General features: G+C 45.0%; 1 protein-coding gene across 9 annotated transcripts in view; it reads left to right on the top strand.

Annotated features, from left to right (window-relative positions):
• Nucleotides 1-23312, top strand: part of PRR5L (proline rich 5 like) — a 199814-nt gene that overhangs the window by 44519 nt on the left and 131983 nt on the right. For 4 of the 9 annotated variants that reach the window (XM_089309592.1, XM_089309544.1, XM_051852381.3 and 1 more), the window contains one exon: nt 19718-19791. The exons of the other annotated variants lie outside the window; for them this stretch is intronic. The gene's annotated coding sequence lies outside the window, so the exon portion shown is untranslated. The remainder of the gene's footprint in view (nt 1-19717; nt 19792-23312) is intronic. 9 annotated transcript variants of the gene reach the window in all.

Below are 23312 nucleotides of genomic sequence, written 5' to 3'. Positions count from 1 at the left end.
GTACCTTGCTGGCCGGCCCCCCAGGGTTTTGGTATACATTGAGGGATAAGGAGGAGCTTTTTATTGGTTGGGCTAGAAGCTTTTAGCTGATAAATTTCTGTTATCTCGCCTTCCTTCTATCCCCTGGTCCTTGTAATTAAATTTAGATCATCTCAAAAATGTTCTCTTCTCACAGCAGACTCAAAGCTGACCGGCAGTGAGAGCTGAGACCTACCCACCCCCATTGGTGAAGGCTTGCTACACACAGATTTGTGAATGCCAAAGTCCTCAGAGAAGTCTTGTAATAATCACAATAACAGGAGCTTGTGTTTACCATTACCATTATTTCTATTGTGTAAGCTGGGTTGGGTCTGTCAACACCAGCCTGGGAAAATGAAGCTGAAAACCAGGGCGGCAGACAGCAGGGAAATGTAAACCCAAGAGGATGGAAATGCCGATTACCCTGATTTGATCCTAACATATTGCATCCATGTCTAAATTACCACACTGCCCTCCACAAATGTATACATTCTTATGTGTCAACTAAAATTAAATAAAAGTATGCCCCGTGAGAATAAAGAGGAGCAATATTTATAAGGCTGGGGAAACTAGAGAGAAATTACTTGAGGAGCTCCCAGGTGAGCTTTGAGAGTGTGCCAGGCCCACCTCTGTAGGACCTGGGTGCCACTCTACTTTCATCAGGTGTTTGCAGAATGAGAAGAATGTGAATTAATCTTGTGTTATCTGAGCCATATGCTTTCTGCCTTACTTTCTCTGATAGAATCTCCCCATGGAGAGCCCTCAGAATATCAAAGGAGGCTGCCTTGTGGGATTCCTGAGGTGCAGTGGGAAGTGGGGTCCCCCCTTGCTGGGCCTATAAAACTCTGGCTAAGGGCCAGATCCTTCCTGTGAGTGTTCTGACCCCAGGCATTTTGCCATCCAGTCTCCTCCCTCCATTCAACACAGCCACACTTTAGAGAGGAACAGACAAAAATAAATTCTTCAAAAACAAAACTCTTGCCCTGTAATATTGGGTGATGCCAGCACATCATCATCCCCTCCCCCTGTAGCCTCTGTTTAAAAGTCTGCAGGTTTAAATATGCTTTAAATATGAGCCTGCCTTGTATCAGGGACACAAGCTAGATATGCTTCAGAACAGAAATCAGCAACTGAGATACTGGGTTGGTTGAAAGGCAACAATAATGTGTTGTCTCTGTAAAAATAATGGTTTTATAAAAATAACTCTTTTTTAAAAGAATTTACAAATTTATTGAAAGAGAGAGAGATCTTCCTTCCACTGGTTCACTCTCCAAATGGCTACAATGGCCAGGGTTGGTCCAAGCTGAGGCCAGGAGCCAGGAACTCCACCCAGGTCTCCAGGTCTCATGCATGTTAGGGGCCCAAGCATTCTGGCCATCTTCTGCTGGTTTCCCAGGTGCATTAGCAAGGATCTGGATTGGAAGTGGAGTAGCTGGGGCTGGAACCAGTGCTCATATGGCAGGTCAGTGTCGTAGGTAGCAGCTTAACCTGCTGGGCCACAGTGCCAGCCCCGCAAAATGGAGTCTTACCATGGCTGCTGTCTCATGATGGAAACTAGTGACCCAGCATGCAGGGCTGAGGATCTCAAAGGCAGCTGGACAAAGGCCCCAACATGGCTCCTTCAGGATCAGGGTATAACCGGCTCATATGACTTGTTTCAGAATCCTGAATTCATCAGAAAGACATTCAGAATTGCTTTAAATGTTAAAAAAAGACAGAAAAGAAGTAAACTGCTGTTCAAAATATGGAAGGTAGAGCTTGTAGGAAATGTAACATTCAGACTTTGGTGCGACCTAGAATGCTTGCATCAGCTTTAACGAGTGCGTAGTTGTCAAATGCCTACATGTGGTGGAGACCTTCCTGCTTTACAGGTGCTGTAAATGTAATCATAAAATTCTTGAGCATAGACAGTGAGATATTTATAGATATGATGTGAAGTAACACCCATGGGTCACCATTCACACCAGGCATGCACTGTCCAGGAGTGGTCAGCTAGCCTTGAACCAGAAAGTGCTTGCTCAGTAAGAGGCCATTTTAAGAGCTTTGAGAAACACTTACCAAATGTTTTGTTAATTAGCAAATTAAAGTCAGAAATGGGGTTTCATTAGTGAATCAGTACTGTGTTGGAAGGTCTGGTGAATATTAGAAAAAAATCCTCAATATCAGTGAGTGAGAGTCAAGATTTGTAGTGGTAGGCATTGTGGCGTAGCATTAAGCCGCTGCTTGAGACACCTGTGTCCCATATTGGAGTAGCTGAGTTCAAGTTCTGGCTTTGTTTCCTATCCAGCTTCTTGCTAATGGGCATGCTGTGGGGATAGAAAGTAATGGTTCAAGTGCTTGGACCTCAGCCATCCATGTGGGAGACCTACGTGTAGTTCCAGGCTCTTGGCTTTGGCCTGGCCTAGCCTGGGTTGTTACAGGCATTTGGGGAGTGAATCAGTGCATTGAAGATCTCTTTCTCTTTCAAATCAAATGGTAGTAAATAATTAAAAGATACAAAAAAGAAAGCAGGCAAGGACTTCACTGTGCATGCAGCACAGATTGTAGGCGCCACATTATCCTTGGCATGGATAAAAGTTAAGTACATGTTGGTAGTGTGGAACTGCTTCCAAGAGGTAGGAGGGCAGCTCACAACCCATCAAACATCATGTGGCGTCTATCACTCACCAAAGATAATCTAAAAGTAGTGGGTGCATGATGTAGGCACTGCTGTGATCACTGCCTGCTCCTGAGGAAACTGCTCTGGAGCTCCAGGGACATGGAGTCAGGAGGCAAATGTAGGTCATTTGATTCAGAAGCGTGTACTTTTCACCATACAAACATACATTTTATGATTTTTTTTCTTGATTTAAAAAATACCAGATGCTCACAGGAAACTTGAAAAATATATGAATGTATAAAATAGCCTAATTCCACTACTCAGGGAAAACCATGTTATGCTTTGGTGTATTCTTTTCAGAATTATTTCTTCTCCTGTTTAGTTGAGATTGTACAGTATACATGGTGTTGTATCTTGCTTATTTATCACATTATGAGTATTTCTTCATACATTGAATTTTTTTCATGAACATTGTCTTTACGGTGAACAAACTATTGCATCCTACAACCATGTCATGTCACCTGTTGTTGGACATGTAACTATTTAGATTTTTTATACCACCAGTAACAACGGTATGGCCATCTCCGAGGGCAATCTCTTGTTTCTATTTTTTTATTTCATCAGGACAGGTTTCTGGAAAGGATATTATGGAATCAAAGCACAAAGATATGGACTATATGAGGCATTAAAATAGACCACAGTGTAGACTGCCTGTGTAAATAGAAAAAAATAGCACTACTTTTCAAGACTATGATTAAAAGTCAAGATAAAACTGTGAGCGTTTTGACCAAGAATACCATGAGCAGCAGGCAAGTTCATTTGGTGCTACTTTTCCAACCAGTAGGGGGCAGCATAAATATCAGTGAAGTGCCTCCTTGGCCATTAAATGTGGCATCCTGGTAGCGTTTTTGCCAAACTTCCTTTGTTAAAATTTAGCAACAATAAAGTCATCAAATTTACAGGCAGTGACAAGAAAGGAAAATGTAACTTGCAAAGATTTATGGCTTGCAGGAATGTTCCGGAAGACTGTTCCAGATGGCAAAGGGCTGGAGAGTAAAGGGTCTTTCCAGTGTGAGCCTGCAGTGCAGGCTAGGAAAGCAGGTCAGGGTGAGAGCAGCAACAGGAAGGATGGTGTCAGCCAGTGGGATTGATGGTGGTGTCCTGTGCCCGGTGAGTGCGAGTCTCAGGCTGGGAAGTGAGTTTATCTTCCCAAACAGGATAGCCGGAGGAAGAAGGGGGCGCGTGACTGCCAGCCTGAGGAAGACCTTTGGAACAGCAAGCACAAGGTCAATGATATGAGGAAAGGAAGTGTTAATGAATCACAGAGAAATCTCCTGTGTTTAAGCTACTGACAAGGGGCAGATATGCCTCAGTAGGGAACATGATGACAATGTACCTGGAGTTGGGGTGGTTAGAGACGACAGTGCACCATGGGTGGCATCTTCAGGAACTGTGCATGCCTTGAATTTGTGCAGAATTCACATGGAAAGAGCAAACATAATTTTCTCCAGGTTTCGGGAGTTTCTGACCCCAGGAAGATGAGGCACAAGTGAGTTGTGTAGAATGAAAGGTATCCTCTGCACTGAGCCTAACTCCTTCTACCTTGTTCCAAGGCAACTCTTGCCCCATCAGTGGAAAACCTTACTTGGATGTGTGGACACCTGGGTAGTAATGGAGGGATTTGTGGGAGGTGAGGAAGGGTCATGGGGCAGAAAGGAGATGCCCAGGGCAAAGCTCTAGGGCACCCAGGAAGCTGGGAAGCATCCCACTAGATCTGTTAGGAATAGATTCCACCTAGAGACATACTCTTTTCCCTAAAAGTTTAATTCCTGCCACGGGAGTCTGGCAACATGCAGAGCTGCCTGCAACCATAGCTTGAAGATACTGATTGGCATGGTGAGCACCTCCTTAAAGACTAGGCCTGTGTTTCTCTTAAGAATCTTGTGGATCTCTTCATTATGTGCAGTTTATTCTGAAGGACTGAAAAAAATGTGTTTATTACACATGGTCCATAATGGCAGAAACTCAAAAATGATCTAAGCATCCCTTCACGGTGAAATCACAGAATACATTGTGGCTCATTCATCTTATGGACTACAGACAGCCTTTAAAACAATGTTAGATCTATATGCAGTGACTGAAGGCGTCCAGGATATTTCTTTTTTTCTTTTTTCTTTTTTTGACAGGCAGAGTTAGACAGTGAGAGAGGGAGAGACAGAGAGAAAGGTCCTCCTTTTCCATTGGTTCACCCCTCAAATGGCCGCTACAGCCGGTGTGCTGCGCCGATCTGAAGCCAGGAGCCAGGTGCCTCCTCCTGGTCTCCCATGCGGGTGCAGGGGCCCAAGCACTTGGGCCATCCTCCACTGCCTTCCCAGGCCACAGCAGAGAGCTGGACTGGAAGAGGAGCAACCGGGACAGAATCCAGCGTCCCAACCAGGACTAAAACCCGGGGTGTTGGCTCTGCAGGTGGACAGCCTAGTGAGCCGCAGCGCCGGCCCAGGATATTTCTTAAGTGAAAAATTGGGTTAGAGTATAGTGCTTAGATAAGCGAGGGGCAACATTTTCTTTTTTCTCTCTTTCTATTCCTTCTTTCTTTCCTTCCTTCCTTCCTTCCTTCCTCCCTCCCTCCCTCCCTCCACTCTCTCTCCTCCCCTTCCTCCTTCCTCCCTCTCTCCCTCCCTCCCTCCACTCTCTCTCCTCCCCTTCCTCCTTCCTCCCTTCCTTCTTTCCTTCCTTCCTTCCTTCCTTCCTTCCTTCCTTCCTTCTTATTTCCTTTCTTTTTATAATTACACTTCTTTAAAAAAAAGAAAGAAAAAAGATTTACTTTATTTATTTGTTTATTTGAAAGGTAGAGTGATAGAGAGAGAGGGAAAGATGCAGAGAGCGAGCTTCCATCTGCTGGTTCATTCCCCAGATGGCCACAGCATCCAAGGCTGGGCCAGTCCAAAGCCAGGAACCAGGATTTCCAGCTGGGTCTCTCACGTGAGTGGCAGAGATCTAAGCATTTGGGCCATCTTCTGCCTTCCCAGGTGCCTTAGCAGGAAGCTAGATAGGAAGTACAGCAGGAACTGGCCCTGCACTCTGATATGGCATGCCAACATTACAAGCTGCAGCTTAACTTGCAGTGCTACAAATGCAAGACTGAAACATTTTCAGTAACAGGCCAAATAGTAAGTATTTTGGGCTTTGTGTGGTGTATGGTTTTGGTCACAACTGCTCATCTTTGTAATTGCAGAGTGCAAAATCAGCCATTGACAACACATGAGAGAATAGGTGTGGCTGTGTTCCAATAAATCTACAGTCACAAAAGCAGGCAGTGCGTTGGATTTTGCCTGCAAGCCAGTTTGCTGACACTTGGCATAGAGTGTGAGAGTTTTGCAAAGAACCTTTGTACATTGCGCATATGTTTGGTAAGGGCAGACTTCCAATTGTTCACAACAGTTGCCTTGGGGAGAAACAGGGTAGGGCAGAGAGTAGGGTGCTTATTCATTTCTGTTGTCTTTGATTTGAAATGGAATGCATGCTTTTATTTTGTGATTGCCTTTTCCAACTCCTAAAATGGTGTAATTAAGTGCTAGGAATTCCCAGTTCTAGAACTACAGCCTTGTCTGCAGAGAGGGGAAATTTTGACTTGATTTAAGGGGGTTTTGGTTGGCCACAAGCTCCAGAGAAAAGCATAGTAAAAGCTGCCCCGGTTTGAGATGATGGTATGAAAGTATGATTTTCTGATTAGCAGAGGGGACAGTCCACAAGGGGACAAGCCACATCTAGGGCTCTCTTTTGATTCTGTGGTGCTGGCTTGTATGTGGAGTGAACGTGGACAATGTGAATGATGGCTGAAGACAGAGGCTGAGAAGGTGAAGGGCCTGAAAGTCCTGTGATGAGGAGCTGAGTCTGCGTAGGCTGAAGAGGGGAAGCAGGTGTTGGGGATGCAAAAACTCCCTCATGTACTGGAGAGGAGAAAGGAGCTGCTTCCTCAAGCTGCAGATTGTGTCCTGAGCCACTGCCATCCAGGACCTCTTGTCAAGGGAAGATGGTCCAGCCAGTAGGCCTATCAGAGAGAGCGAGCTTGTTGCATGGCCCCCGTTTCTAAAATATGCCAGAAAGAGCCAGTCTCTGCAGCAGTCAGGAGTTAAGAAGAAATTCTTATGGTGGATCAGAGGCTGAACTTTGGAGTGCACAGCCCTGGATTTGGGGAAAGTTTCTGAGTCTCTACAAGGCTTCTTGTTATCTTGGCAAATGAGACCTAATAGTAATAATATGATCATGATCATGGTAATCAAATACATCATCAGGTTATTTTAAAAGATTTATTTATTTATTATATGAAAAGCAGAGAGAGAGGAGAGAGAGAGAGAGAGAAACAGAGAGAAACAGAGAGAGAAAAAGAAACACACCCCGAGTAGCCACAACAGCTGAGTCTGGGCTAGGCCAAAGCCAGGAGCCAGGAACTCCATCTAGGTCTCTCACATAAGTGTCAGGGTCCTACATACTTGGGCCATCTTCTGCTGCCTTCCTAGGTGCAGGAAGCAAGGTAACTGGGACTCAAACCAGCACTCAGATATGGGATGCTAGCATTGCAGGCAGTGGCTTAATCCTCTGTGCCACAACACCAGCCCCTCATCAAGTTATTATGAGAAATCAACAAATTAGTATATATTTAGTATTTCCCATGATACCTCATACAGTAAATAGGTGCTTCAAAAATGTTTAGAGTTTATTGTTGGCATGATTCTTAATATTGTGGGTGTCACTAGAGTAACCGCCACATGACTTGGTTAGTTTACTCCTGCAGCTGTGTTGGATGGTATTGTCCCCTTAACTTCATGTGTTTCCCATGGTCTTTTTTTTTTTTCTTTTTTAAAAGATCTATTTATTTATTTGAAAGTCAAAGTTACACACACACACACACACACACACACACAGAAGAGATAGGTAGGTAGGTAGGTATATTAGATAGATAGATAGATAGATATCTTCCATCTGCTGGTTCACTCCCCAAATGGCTACAATGGCTGGAGCTGGGCCAATCCAAAGCCAGAAGTCAGGAGTCTTCTGGGTCTCTGACATGGGTGCAGGGGCCCAAGCACTTGGGCCATCTTCTACTGCTTTCCCACGCACATTAGCAGGGACCTGGATGGGAAGTGGATTAGCCAGGACTTAAACCAGTGCCCATATGGGATGCCAGCACTGCAGACTGCAGCTTAATTTGCTGTGCTGCAGTGCCAGCCCCTTCCATGATCTTCTATGACAAACCAAACTGATGGCTAGGATACATGGTTTTCTGAACCTCAGTTTTCTCATCTGTAAAACAGATTCCAGCTCGCCTGTGGTTCCTATGTAATAGGCCAGATGACACAAAAAAGACCCTAAGGCTATGTATGCACCTGGAGAGTGAAATGCAGGAAAGGAATTGAAGGTGACACAAAATCCAAAGCCTGGATTCTGAGCCTCACCTTTCTATTCATCCACACCCTGCTCCTCTGGCTAGCTCAAGTCCTGCTTCCTCTGATCACACTTGTGGGCACTTCTTGCCCATTTGGGCTGGTAACTCTCTGCTGCTTTGCTTTGCATGGTAAATAAATCATTTCATAGGTGTGTGTCACAGCCACAACTCAAGAGTTTTTGTCTCATGTATTCTTATGTGAATAGTTATTAATAAGAGTCAATGAAAAGCAAATGGATGTTCGATACAAGGAGACTGCAGGTGCTACATGTCTTTGCATCAAGTTTATATTTAATATCACAGCCCCCTCTAATATAGTATCAGTGTTCTTGCTTTACTGGGGAGAAAATGGGTTCAGAAAACAAAGTAACTGAAAGTCACTCCAGTATGAGAATACCTCAAAATTTTCATGGAAAATGGAATTAAAAGATAAATTTTGGTGCCAAAAAAATTGAAATCTGTGCATAATCTTTTCATAATATGCATTTTCCATAAACTTTTTGAAGACTCCTCTATGCCTGGAGTGAACAAAAAATTTTGCACCAAAAGAAAATGAACTTCTCAACTTCTCATTCTCTTCCCTACGAATTTTCTGAAGTTTCGCATATATAAAGGAGCCAGTTCTTTCTTGTTCTCTCAGTGCCAAGCACACAGTAGGTTCGAGGTAAACAGGAAGCTTTCCTCTCGGCTGAACTGGAGAGGTTAAAAGTTCTTTCTCAAAGCATCTAACGTCAAGTGTCAAAAATACTCCCCATGAACTTGCACTTGCCCCTTCCTGGCGGCTGTTTACCAACCAGGCTGATAACTCACCTGGAAACGGACCAGGGCCACTGAGGGAGGGGAAGCAGGAGCCCCCTCCCCCGCCCCCTCCAGGACCCAGGTTTCCTGTGGGGAAGTCCAGAGGCCAGGCAGCCGCTTCCTTCTGGCCGATTGTTCAAGGGAAGGAAGGCCAGGGGCCTTCTGCTCTTTCTCCGGAATCCCGTGGTGCCCCTCTCCCGGGAGCAGGAGAAATGAGCTCTCCCCACTTCCCTTCCCTGGCTTGTTGAAGGTGCTTCTTCCCCCTCCTGTAGGGGGAGGGAGCTGGGGTACTTGGAGGAGGGGCTCTGGGCTGCCATTTCTGATTTTCCTCTGTGAGGGTAGGACACACAGCTTCCTCTCATCACTGGTTCATTCTTTTTGGCTTGTCCTTTTTTTGACACGTTATGTACAAGGATCCTGAGGGGGGATGGTTCAGGAGTGACTGTGCCTAAGACTTCCAAGATTTTATGCTCACTCTTTGCTTCAATAACCAGGAAAAAGACCTGCCTGGATGTGCCCATCTCCACATAGGATTCAGCCAAGGGCAGAACAGTACCACCTGTTTGGCGAATGGCTGCCAGCTGCCTCTCTCCATCACCTGTGGCTCCATCCCCACTAGGGTGGGGGATGCTTCCAGCTCTCTGTGCCACTTAGCCTACCTCCATGAAGGGCTGCATTTAGTTCTCTCTCCATACTGCTTCCCAGAGTGCTCTGGGCTGACAGAATTATAGTGCAGAGCCCACACACTCATGGGTCACACTTTTGTGTCAGATCCCCTGGGCTCAAGGCCCAGCTGTGCCTCTTTTTTTTTTTTTTTAAGATTTTATTTTATTTGTTTATTTATTTGAGAGGTAGAGTTACAGAGAGAAGGAGAGACAGAGAGGAAAATTTTCCATCTGCTGGTTCACTCCCAGATGGCCGCAATGGCTGGAGCTGTGCCAACTCAAAGCCAGGAGCCAGGAGCTTTTTCTGGGTCTCCCACACAGGTGCAGGGGCTCAAACGCTTGGGCCACCTTCTACTGCTTTCCCAGGCCATAGCAGAGAGCTGCGTTGGAAGAGGAGCACCTGGGACTAGAACCGGCGCCCATATGGGATGCCGGTGCCGTAGGTAGAGGATTAACAAATTGTGCCACAGCACCAGCCCCCCCCCCCCCGCCCCCAGCTGTGCCTCTTACAGTCTCTGTTGTTGGGAAAGTTGCTTAGCCTCTCTGTGCCTCAGTGTCCCCATCTGTAACTTGGGGCTAATAAACAGGATCTCTCAGTGGGGTTGCTGTGGATAATGAATGCCTCACACAAGTAAGGCATTAGAACAATGTCTGGGCCAAAGCAAGCATCAGGTGATCATGTACTACACAGCACATCTGGAATATCTCTGCCTTGGTCTGCCTGGCTTCAGGTTTGGTAGAGCCTGTGGCCACTCTAGCATTTTCTTTTGTGATTCCTGGGCCTCTCCAATATGTCTGTGGTACAGCTTAAAAGGGAAAAATGGAAAATTCTTATTACTTTATTCTAAATACTTTGACCTTTATTTCTGCTTCCTCTGAATTCTATTCTGAACTCAAGAATCTTTTGCACCTAAAAGCTCACCACCATGTTTTTGCAAAGAAAAGATGTATGAGTCCTGTTCTCCTCAGCTTCCCCACCACTGAAATAAAATAAGCTGGCTCTAAATGTGCTTAGGATACACAAATGACTCTGACCAGCGACTCTTTTAATAATAATAATGTTCGTCTTCCTTCTACACAAAGATGATAATCCACAGCTTTCAAAGTACTTAAAATCTAATGGGAGAGAGAATGCATGCACACAAACAATTAGCCTTTAGCAGATAAGTGCTGTGTCACAGTTAATATTTGTTAAAATAAAATGGAATGCAGAAGCCCCTAGTTGGCTTACTTTTGTGACAGGGAGATAGGCCATTAAATCAAATTTGAACTCCAGAACTGCCTGTTAGACTTAACATGCAGGACAAAGCAAAAACAACTCCTGATGTTCAGCCAACCTATGCATCATCTCTCAGCTCCTTCTTCTGCAACCTTCCACATTGCAGTAATTATGGCACCATCCTTCCAATTGCTGAGGTAAAAAATATTGGATTCTTCTTTTTCTTTCCCAATCCAGCTCCGTGACCCAGGAGAGCATAGTCTTCCTTTAAGGTATACAAGGAGTCAGGCTGCATCCCACCACTTCTGCTTCTTCTGTCCTGGTACAAAGCACCATCATGGAGTCTAGATTATTGCAGTGGCTTTCCTAGGGTGCCACTGATTCTGTCCTTGCCCCTGCAGATCTATTCTCAACATAGCAGCCCAGGGACTATGTCATTCCTCTGCTCAGAGCCTTCCAATGGTCCCCATATCACTGACAATGTCCAAGCTCCTACGGTGGCCCTCAAGACCCTTAGGACCTGGTTCCCTGTATTTCCTCTGTCTCATCTCCTATTACTGGCCCCTTCCCTTGCATGGCAGCTCCCCCAGCCTCCCTGCTCTTCTGTAACCCACCAAAGACTTCCCTACCCCAGGCCTTTTGCACTTGTTTTCTCTCCATCTGGAAGGCTCTTCCTCTGGATATCCAGGCATCTCCAAGTCTTCATTCAAATGTTGCCTTTTTGGTAAGGACTTGTGGGAGAAGCACTCTATTAAAAATGACAAATTCCCTCCCATCACACATAAACTCCCCATGCCACTGACTGCTTTCTCTTTCTCCTTAGCATGGGTCATCTTCCAACATGCACATCATTTACTTATTTCATTTCCAGTCTGTCTTCCCCACTACAAGAGAGACTCTGTGAGGTCTGGGATTTTTGTTTGTTGTGTTTTATATACCTTTTGCCTGGAACTTTACCTGGTGCATGGCTGGCATGCAGCAAATAGTTACTGAAGGAATGAGTGTATCTTAATGCCCAGCAGAGTGTTTAAAGGACCTTAGGGAAGAAAATTTGTTGGGGCATCTTCATCAAATATTAAGCGTGGACCTGGGTGATCTTAGTTTCTGCTTTTTTACTTTTCTGAATATTTTACAAAGAATATATATTTTACAATCACATACAACCATAAAAGTGTTGTAGAAACATAGCAGGAGAAGGTGCAGGAAGTGAGGAAATACTACGTAAATGTGTGGGTTTATTTGCTCTTCTCCTCTTCATCTTCCTTTCCTTCCTTCTCCTCTCCCTTCTTTAAGGAAAAACGAGACTTCAAAGGGATATTCTTGAATGAGGAAGATGGGCCTTCCTGTCTCATATGGCTTTACTTGCCTTCCTGCCTGCCTGCCCTCCTGTAGGGGTTGACCTTGCAAATGAAACAAAGGCTCAGACAGCCAGTGGCTAAGAGAGATGGATTACTTTTGGGAAGGGCACAGGCGCTAAGCAAGACTTCTTAGAAGACTTAGTGGAGCTAATCATCTAAGGATTACATTTCCTTCTTTATAATCAACTTTCTAATTTTATTTTTTAAAAAGCTTTACTTTATTTGAAAGTTATAGTTACCGAGAGAGCAAGGCGAGAGAGAGAGATAGAGATGGAGATAGAGTGAGTGAGAGAGAGAGGGAGAGAGAGAATGATTCTTCCAACCCCTGGTTCACTCCTCAAATGGCTGCAACAGCTAGGATTGGGCCAGGCTGAAGCCAGGAGCCAGGAGCCTCTTCTAGTTTTCCAATGTGGATCAGAGGCTCAAGCATTCTTCTGCTGCTTTTCCAGGCACTTTAGCAGAGAAATGGATTGGAATTGGAGCAGACAGGACACAAACCGGTGCCCATTTGGGATTCCGGCACTGCAGATAGCTTAGTCCTTTGTGTTTTTTTGTTTTTGTTTTTGTTTTTTTTGTTTTTTTTTTTTTTTTTTTTTGTTTTTTTTTGACAGGCAGAGTGGACAGTGAGAGAGAGAGACAGAGAGAAAGGTCTTCCTTTGCCGTTGGTTCACCCTCCAATGGCCGCCGCGGCCGGCGCGCTGCGGCTGGCACACCGCGCTGATCCGATGGCAGGAGCCAGGAGCCAGGTGCTTTTCCTGGTCTCCCATGGAGTGCAGGGCCCAAGCACTTGGGCCATCCTCCACTGCACTCCCTGGCCACAGCAGAGAGCTGGCCTGGAAGAGGAGCGACCAGGACAGAATCTGGCACCCCAACCGGGACTAGAACCCGGTGTGCCGGCGCCGCAAGGCGGAGGATTAGCCTAGTGAGCCGCGGCGCCGGCCTGTGTTTCTAATCAACTTTTTATAGTTGAAGTATAACACTCATGCAGAAAAATTCAGATCACAAGTATATACAGATTAATAATTATTATGAAGTGACTCAACGGTATGCCCACTACCCACATCAACAAAGAGAACACTATCAGCATTTCATGCCTCTCCCAAACTGACCCCCTTCTCTCCTTCACAAAGGTTCTAACAGCCAGAGATTCAGTAGTGCCTGATTTTATTTATTTATTTATTTTCATTTTATTTGGAAGGCATAGAAATACAGATATCTCTCTACTGAAGCTCCTCCAGTCATCTTTTTGTTGGTACTATTTTATAGTTAAGAGCAAAGTCATGCTGTAGGCAGAAACACATTCACTGTCTCCAAAGATTGGAGTTAGTCCTTGGGGAAGTTATTTTAGCTTTGGTTATCTGATCATTTCTTATTCATAGCTTGTTGGTTGTGTCTGGCTGCCTGTGAAGTATCATAAATTTTACTAGGCCCATTATTTCTTAAATGCATAAGATTGAAATGAACGTGCTAGTTAAAAGAGATGTTCACTCATAATGAAAGTAGAGGTCATTTTTTAAAATTGAAAGTGAGAAAATGCAGAATGCTCCATGTGCCTTTGAGGTGAAGCATTGGATGGTGAGGTGATGATTCACAGAAAGTGCATGGAAATGAGCTTGACACATATTAAGCACTCAATAAATGTCTTCCACAAAGATGCTGGGAATGATTATGCAGAACAAAGGGAGTCGAAGCTATGTGAAGAATGTTGAGCTTACACGTAAGATGCTATCAGCCAGTGGTAAGGAAAAGTGAAGAGTGAATCAGAAAAGCCATCTCAGCTATCTAGCCAGAGTACTGCATCAATTTCAGACACCTTATGCAAACAGGAGATGGCTAGGGAGCACAGAATGTGAAAGCCTTGCTTGGAGAAAGTGCTGCTTGGAGATGACTAAAGCAAGCTATGGGTGTTCCATGAGCTTAAGGCTTGTTTGAATCTGTTTCTCATGAAAATAAATCTCAGGAGACTTGGTAGGGATCCCATCACACTAAGATACTTACTGAGACCATCGGAAGAGGAATGTCATCTGACTCAATGGATTTCCAAGTAAATTGATTTTTTAAACTTTTATTTAGTAAATATAAATTTCCAAAGTACAGCGTATGGATTACAATGGCTTCCCCCGCTCCATAACTTCCCTCCCACCTGCAACCCTCCCATCTCCCACTCTCTCTCCCATTCCATTCACATCAAGATTCATTTTCAATTCTCTTTATATACAGAAGATCAATTTAGTATATATCAAGTAAAGATTTCAACACTTTTCACCCACACAGAACATATAGTGTAAAATACTGTTTGAGTACTAGTTATAGCATTAAATCACAATGTACAGCACACTAAGGACAGAGATCCTACATGAGGAGTAAGTGCACAGTGACTCTTGTTGTTGACTTAACAAATTGACACTCTTGTTTATGGCATCAGTAATCTCCCTAGGCTCTAGTCATGAGTTGTCAAGGCTATGGAAACCTTTTGAGTTTGCCGACTTCGATCTAATTTAGACAAGATCATAGTCAAAGTGGAAGTGTTCTCCCTGTACCTTCCAGTTAGGGGTTTTTTTATTTTATTTTATTTTTTTGCCAGAGTGTCTTGGCTTTTCATGCCTAAAATACTCTCATGGGCTCTTCAGCCAGATCCGAATGCCTTAAGAGCTGCTTCTGAGGCCAGAGTGCTGTTTAGGACATCTGCCATTCTATGAGTCTGCTGTGTATCCCGCTTCCCATGTTGGAGTGTTCTCTCCCTTTTTAATTCTATCAGTTAGTATTAGCAAACACTAGTCTTGTTTATGTGATCCCTTTGACTGTTAGACCTATCAGTATGATCAATTGTGAACTGAAATTGATCACTTGGACTAGTGAGATGGCATTGGTACATGCCACCTTGATGGGATTGAATTGGAATCCCCTGGCAGATTTCTAACTCTACGATTTGGGGCAAGTCAGCTTGAGCATGTCCCAAATGGTACATCTCCCTCTCTTATTCCCACTCTTATATTTAACAGAGATCACTTTTCAGTTAAATTTAAACACCTAAGAATAATTGTGTGTTAATTACAGAGTTCAACCAATAGTATTAAGTAGAACAAAAAAAATACTAAATGGGATAAAGTATTAAGTTGTTCATTAATAGTCAGGACAAGGGCTGATCAAGTCACTGTTTCTTATAGTGTCCATTTCCAAGTAAATTGATTTTTAAGTAGGATGCCCAAAAGAGGAGTGCTTGACAGAAGCAAGGAGAAACACAAACTTCTGGGCATTAACTGATGCTTCTGTTTGGTGCTTGTGCAAGTGGGGACTGCAAACTTAATATTTTCTTGCTCTTAATGTTTTCTTTCTTGATTTATAAACACAAGGGTACTTTAAAATGTTTGTGGGGAAAAATGGAATTAAAAGATAGGTTTATTTTGGTTTAAAAATTTCAAATCCATGCACATGAGGGATCCTCTAAAAGGTCATAGAAAATGCATATTATGAAAAAAAAATGAATGGATTTTAGAACCTTTCTGCACCAAAATTGACTTATCTTTTAATTCCATTTCCTGCCCTCCCCCAACACTTTGCAGTGCCCTCCTGTTACATCACTGACAGCTCACATTTATTGAGCAAGGACTATGTGCCAGACAGTGAACAGACTACATGGACTTTTCACCAAGTCTCTGTGAGCTAGGTAGTGTGAGGTTCCCTATTCACAGGTGGGGAAGCTGAGGCATAACTTGCTTAAGGGACCCAGCTAGTCAACTGTGGAAGCAAGATCTGAACCAGACAATCTGGTGTCAGTGCCCACATTTTTTGTTTATTTTAAAGATTTATTTATTTATCTGAAAGGAGGAATTTACAAAGAGGGGAGAAAGAGAGAGAGAGAGAGAAAGGGGGGGAGGGGAGAGGAAAAAGAGTAAGAGAGAAAAAGATATCTGCCATCTGCTGGTTCACTCCCCAAATGGCTACAACAACCAGGACTGGGCCAGGCTGAAGCCAGGAGTCAGTTGCTTCTTCTGGGTCTCCCACATGGGTGCAGGGGCCTAAGCACTTGGTCCATCTTCTACTGCTTTCCCAAGTGAATTAACAGGGAGCTGCATAGAAAGTGGAGCAGCCAGGACTTGAACTAGCGCCCATATGGGATACTGGCATCATAGGTGGTGGCTTTACCTGCTACACCACAACAGTGGCCCTTGTGTTTTTTTTTTTTTTTTTTTAAAGCTTTATTTATTTACTTGAAAGGCAGAGTTACAGAGAGAGATGGAGAGAGAGTGAGAAATATCTTCCATCCCCTGGTTAACTCCCCAAATGATTGTAACAGCCAAGGCTCAGCCAGGCCGAAGCCAGGAGCCAAGAACTTCTCCCAGGTCTCCCATGTGAGTGCAGGGGCCCAAGCACTTGGGCCATGCTCCACTGCTTTCCCAGGCACATTAGCAGGGAGCTGGGTCAGAAGTGGAGCAGCTGGGACTCAAATTGGTGCCCATGTGGGATGCCGGCATTGCAGGTGATAGTTTTACTCTACACCACAACGCCAGCCCAGAGCCCATTCTTTTAACTACAGAGCTTACAAACAGCCTTTTAACACCTGACCTATTTTTAAGTATAAGTGAATGTGAATTATTACAATGACTGTCACTGTTGAGGAAACATGGTTATTGACACGAAGGAGAGTCACTACCAACCAGAGCCATTTGGTTCAGTAACAAGCACATCACTGATCCTTGAGTGAGTGCTTTCTGTAAAGCACTGGGAATGCAGCCAGGCTGCAAGGGCTAGAGAGAATCAATGGAGGTGGGAAAGGGGAGGCCTCTGATGTGTATATCACTTCCAGGAGCCTGTCTGTCAATAGCAGGGAAAGAAACAGAATTACAGCTGGGAGAAGGAGCCAGCCATGTGAAGGGTTCTCTCTCTCTCTCTCTCTCTCTCTCTCTCTCTCTCTCTCTGCAAAGTGATGAATGTGCACAGGAAGTAGGGAAGTGGACTGGTGGAGAGGAAGAGGATAAAGATGCTGAAAAGGGAGGAGAGGTGCTTCCAACAAATGTCTAGGGTTGGATGGTGCTCAGGGCACTGGTGCAGGAGTTTCCTGTCCTGTGGAGTTTTAGCTGTTTGGGGGCATTGCTTGTTAATGATTCTTAACAAATCAGCAGTAGAGTTTTCAGTCGTCAATGTTTGGGTTTTCAGTAACCCAGACCTATGCTGTCTGCAGGCCACATTTTCCTGGTGCAGATGATCTGTTATCTCCTCATTACATGTGGATCGTTAGGAGAACTAAATGTGGGTAGCAGTGCTGCTGCTGAGTAGCTGTGTGACCAGGGACCACTAAGCCATTTCATGTCTCTGAGGCTGTTTCCTCCTCTGCAGAGGGGCAGATCTGAAGATTTGAGCTCAAGGTCATGGGATCCTGGGCACTTGCTGCACTATGAACTTCTGTGAGAAGAAGGATGTCCTGCCATTTTAGGCGAAGGATCAGTGCCATGATGGAGAGATTTTTGTCTTAGAGTAGGAAAGAGATCACAGTCATTTCCTTCTGTACTAGAGAGAGGGGTGGTTTGGCCAGAATCATAACAAGGTCTGCATTATGTTTATGAATGTATACTATGGTCATTGAAATGACTGATTTGTTACCTGGATTGTAAAGGCATCATTCTAACACTGCGGTAACCTCATGTAGCCACATGCATATCTGCATCTCAGGACATCATGGAACGTTAGTAGCTTGTTGTTAGAGAATCATGTGTTGTCACTCTTTGGGAATGTATTAGTGGGATTTCTTGTGTCCCTGAGTGCCTAGTGCTCAGAAAGGAGGACCGAATGGCGTATTTTTCTTGCCAACCCTCAGTTGTTAACAGTATTGAAAAAAAAAAGTCCTGAAAAATGTTCCCTAACCACCAGAGCTTTGAAATTCAACTCCACAAATGCTTAGAGGGCCAACTATGGGTAAGGCACCAAACAGGAAAATGGGGACTGTGCATATCAGTTTTGCTGATCAAAGCTGTAACCACAATAAAAACAATGCAGGAAACTGTGAAAGTATCTGACTATGTGGTGTGCAGCCATTTAGAACACAAGGGTGCAGCCCATCAGTTCTAGTGCCTGAGTGTGTGTTTGGTCATCATGGAATAAGAGGCTCAATAAGGGTAGAAAGTTTTGTGGTAGACGCTCAAGGAGCAAAGCTGCATAAATTATGCTTTAAGCATGTTTTGTATATGTTGTTACACAAGATCACTTACACGTAGGGCTCTAGTAGCTCAAACACACACATGCACACATCCCTGCTTTTGTATCTCCATGACATTCACTGATTGCTCTACAGCATTCATTTTTTTAAATTTATTTTTTATCTGAAAGGCAGAGTTATAGAGAGAGACTTTCTATCCACTGGTTCACTCCCCAAATGGTCGCAACTGCCAGGGCTGGCCATTTTAGGAGCCAGGAACCTGGAACTCGATCTGGGTCTCCCACATGGGTGCAGGGACCCAAGAACTTGGGCCATCTTCTGCTGCTTTCCCAGGCATGCTAGCAGACAGCTGGATTGGATGTAGGGCAGCTGGTTCTTGAATCAGCACTCATATGGGATGCCAAAATCACAGGTGAAGGCTTAGCCCATGCTCCACAATGCTGGCTTCAGCACTCACTTTTTTTTTTTTTTTTTTTTTTTTTTTTGACAGGCAGAGTGGACAGTGAGAGAGAGAGACACAGAGAAAGGTCTTCCTTTGCCGTTGGTTCACCCTCCAATGGCCGCCGCGGCCGGCGCGCTGCAGCCAGTGCACCGCGCTGATCCGATGGCAGGAGCCAGGAGCCAGGTGCTTTTCCTGGTCTCCCATGGGGTGCAGGGCCCAAGCACCTGGGCCATCCTCCACTGCACTCCCTGGCCACAGCAGAGGGCTGGCCTGGAAGAGGGGCAACCGGGACAGAATCTGGCACCCCGCCCGGGACTAGAACCCGGTGTGCCGGCGCCGCTAGGCGGAGGATTAGCCTAGTGAGCCGCGGCGCCGGCTCAGCACTCACTTTTAAAAAGAGTTATTTATTTGTTTCAAAGAGCAACAGAGAGAGGAAAAGACGCTCAGAGAAAAAGATCTTTTATCTGTTGTTAATTCCCCAAATGCCTGCAACAGCCATGGCTGGGACAGGCTAAAGCCAGGAGTCAGGAACACCACTCAGGTCTCCCACATATGTGGCAGGCACCTAAGCACTTGGGCCATCCTCTATTTCCTTCCCAAGTGCATTAGCAGGAATCTGGATTGGAAGCAGAAGAGTCCAGCCTTGAACTGGCACTCCAATACAGGATGATGGTGTTGCAAATGGTAGCTTAACCCATTGTGCCACCATGTCTACCCCCACACCACTGATTTGATTCCAGGCACAGGTGAAACTCACCACAGCAGTTCTCACATGTGGTCAGGGAAGCCTGTGATTGCCATCAAAAACAACATGGTCACACAGGTTCTGTGCTCAGAAGGGCAAGGGCTTGGTTTAACTCTGTACTGTGGCCATCTTTAAATTCTTTTGCATTGGTCCCCCAAAATTTATGTAGCTGGTTCAATTGCTTGAAACTCTTTCAGGGTGTCTATGACTTCAAAGCAATTTTCATAATAATGTTAATATTACTAAGTGCCTTTTCCACTTTTATTCTCACAGCAATGTACAAGTACAATGGAGTTTTCCAGAGGCCACATGGTATTGACTTCATAACAGATTACATGTAGAAGCAGGTAGGAGAAAGCAGCTGTTTGTTTTTCCACAGGCATTAAAGAGATTTGCAGAAATGAAAAAACAATGCCACTCTTCTCGCCATATATTTTTTGCTTATGGAAATTACAGTTAACCCTCATAAAATATGTTAAGTAGGTTTTAAAAATTATTTTGAAAATAAAATAATAAATAACCATTAAAATTTTTGCCACATTTTAATTAAATAAAGACACATGAAACTCAGAAAAACAAAACTTTAGAGGTCACAGTAATTTCCAAGGGTATAAAAGGAGGAATAGGCATTTGGCACAGAAGTTAAGATGCTGGTTGGGACACCCACATCCCATATCCGTGTGCTTGAGTCTGAGTCCTGGCTCTGCTTCTGATTCCAGTTTCCTGTGAATGCATACCCTGGGAGGCAGCAGGTGATGGCCCAAGTGCTTGGGTCCCTGCCACTCACATGTGGGAGACCTGGATGGAGTTCCCAGCTCCTGGTTTTGCCTGGGCCCAGCCCTGGCTGTTATAGGCATTTGGGGAGTGAATAAGCAGATAGAATATGTCTCTCTGTTCAGAATTTTAAAAAAAGGCAATTAAATATTTTTAAGTATAAACAGAACACTGAGAGTCACTGCTCTCTAGGTACTTATTATTTCTGCTAGAATAAAAAGAAACCATTGTGGGAATGTAATAAAAAGATATCATATCTGCTGTTATTAGTTATATATGTAGGCAAATCAATGTCTAGTCTTAAAAAATGAAGCATAGAGATGATCTTTTTTATTACTCTTGAACTTGTGCAGCATTTTCCAAAGTGTGACCTGACACACTTGCTTGTCATTACGGGTTTTTCTCCTCTGTGGAAGTTCCAAGGAGGCAGGGTCTGGGTTATCCATAGACCTTGGAGATTTCCCAAATGGAGTGGCTGAGTCAGGAGGTGGTGAGTACCTCTTCCTGAAGGGGTTCCAGTAGAAGCCAGCAGTGCACTCCCAAGGGGCCAATCAAGAGAACTCTGGCAGGAGCGGAGGGCTGGGTACTGTGACCTCCGCAGTCCCTTGCACTGTCTCTACAAGCAGAGGACAGAGTCTTTCCCCTTACCAAGTCCAAAGTCACAGGACTGAGGTGCCAATAAATGGGTTCATTAAAAGAAAAGAAGAAGGAGAAGATGTTGCAGCAGCACCATGGTAGGAAATCAGTCACTGCAGCTCCCTGCCTCACACAGGAGACCCTGGGCCACCAGCACGAGGCTGGCGAGAGAACCTGCTCCAAGTGGCGCATGAAAGAGAAAGCTTCAGTTGGGCAGGGTGGGGCAGGAGTGGGAATCGCGTGTTCTCACCCATGACTCTGACTCATAACACGGATCCCTCCCTTCCTTTTTTGGGGCCCCTTTTCTGCACTTTCAACACCAAAATGCTGATGGGACTCTCCCTCACTTGTCTTTCAAAAACCGTCTTGTGGTTGAGTGCTGGGGGTTGGGGGCATTAGTCTTGGAAAAGAACCAAGGAGAGTCCAGAGTCACGACCTTCACCCCCAGGGAACAAGTAATCTCCAAGGAAAGGAGATGTCAGAGACTGGGCACGTAGAACGGACATTTTAGGAAAGCATGTTTTTTTTCACACAACTCAAGCCTCACCTGCTGTTCTGAAGGTGTACCTTCTCTTCCTCTCTCCAGTCATCTTTCCTGCTTCATTCCCAAGTTTTCCTTCTCCTTCCTTAACAGGTTTTATGGGTCCTCTCTTATGTCAAAGGTGACTGATGTGGGGTTATGGTTTTGTGACTTGTGAGTGGAGACAGGCAGGTAATTGATCATGGTACCGTCACCAAGCAAATGCCAGAACGGGAAGCCATGGCAAGGTTCCACTGCCTGTCTAGGGATCAGGTGTGGTGGGGGAAGGACAGTCCTTTTGCCTGGCTCTCCTGGAGAGTGTAATGGGTGTTTCTAAGGGGGAGAAAGAGAACAAAGTGCTCCTGGCCAGACAGGTTGGGAAATGTGCCCAGGTTCACCTGGCTATGTTGCTGGACCAGGTCTGAAACCTGACTTGGCTCTACAGCCTGCAGCCTTGGCATGTATGCAGAACTGCCTTTCCCTGAACCACAGGCTGTCCCATGCAACCTGGACGCAGTGTTGGGAGGTGGGGTGGGGAGAAAGAGTACTTGAGAATGAAGCTGTGGTGGAGACTCCATATAGTACTTCTTTCCTCATTCCAGAAAATAGAGAAGGGTGGCAAATGGTTATGGATCAGGAGAAAAGCAAAACCTGATTCCTTGGGTGCTCTTTACTTACACACATGTCACAAGTTCCTATGACAGTGACTCATGGAGCACCTGCCGTGTGAGAGACAGACACCATTCCCCGTCCTCTCGGCGCCCACACCTTTCCTTCCAGAGTAGCTGGGGCCAGGCTGACTGTGCGAGGCAGGGTTCGCAGTGAAGAGCTCAGCGTCACTTCTGCAGGTGCTGTGGTTGCAGCTGCTCACTGCTTCCTTAGAAGACCTTCGGTTCCGTCTGCTAATAAACGACCTCAGTGACGTGTCTCTTCTCCTTCCCTTCCTTCTGCTCCTTTCATCACAAGCGGCAAAGGCAGGACACTGAACCATGAGCAGGTCTCCTGCAAAGAGGGGAGGAAGGGGCCCAGCTCCTAGACCAGTGGAATAAGCAGCACTCAACCCATCTCTGCAAAGCTCACCTGACAGACAGACTCAGTCCATTTACCTATCTGTCCTCCACCTGCCTGACTGTGGCAGAGCTGTCACTCTTCCAGAAACAGCTGGGCCCAGGGAGCAACGTCCCACTTCTCCCTCAAGGATATGAAGAAACACTCAGCCATTAATTTCCAGCGGGGTGAACAGGAACTCATTCAGCCAGGAAATCCAAATGGAACAGTGATTAAGTCATTCAGGCTCCTAGCCCTACTTTGTCTTCCAGGACTACAGACAGCTCTGCTTTCCCCTTAGAGACCTTTTTTGGTCACCGAGCTTAGAATGGCACTTTCCTCTAAATGAGGCACCTGCACATTCTTGTCAGGCAGTTCTGTGTGTGCGTGTAGAGGGGGTAAGCAAGAAGACTCCCCAAGTGAAATGCCAGAGTTTGAATCTCAGCCCCTGCTTCTTGCTGTGTGGCTTTGATCAAGGTACTTAATTCTCCATGCTTCAGTTTACTCATCTGTGAAGTGAAAATAATAATGACAAAAGTTTTGGCCTCGCAGTGTTCTTTTAAGATTTCAGGAGAATTAAATGGGTTGATACATAGGATATGTTTAGAAGGATGCATAGGAAATACTTTTAAGGGTGAAATTAATAAATATACTTAATTATCTTGCTGTGAATAGCTGCCTCTGTTCTTTCCTTCTCTTGGAAGATCTATTGTTGGACAGGACAGAAGGAATGGATGTAGTAAAGAGGTTGAAAGCAAAGATTTGGGGTTAAATTGCCTCACTTCAAATCCTGACTCCACCATTTAATTAGAGATTGAGTCACCTAGCTTTTGCTCTCTGTTTTCTCATCTGTAAAATGGGTTGTAATTACACCTATTTCATAGGATGGTC

This window comes from Oryctolagus cuniculus, chromosome 1, assembly GCF_051225735.1.
Source record: "Oryctolagus cuniculus isolate XC-2025 breed Fujian yellow rabbit chromosome 1, ASM5122573v1, whole genome shotgun sequence".
NCBI classification, from domain to species: Eukaryota; Metazoa; Chordata; class Mammalia; order Lagomorpha; family Leporidae; genus Oryctolagus; species Oryctolagus cuniculus.
This window is presented reverse-complemented; position numbering and strand designations above follow the sequence as displayed.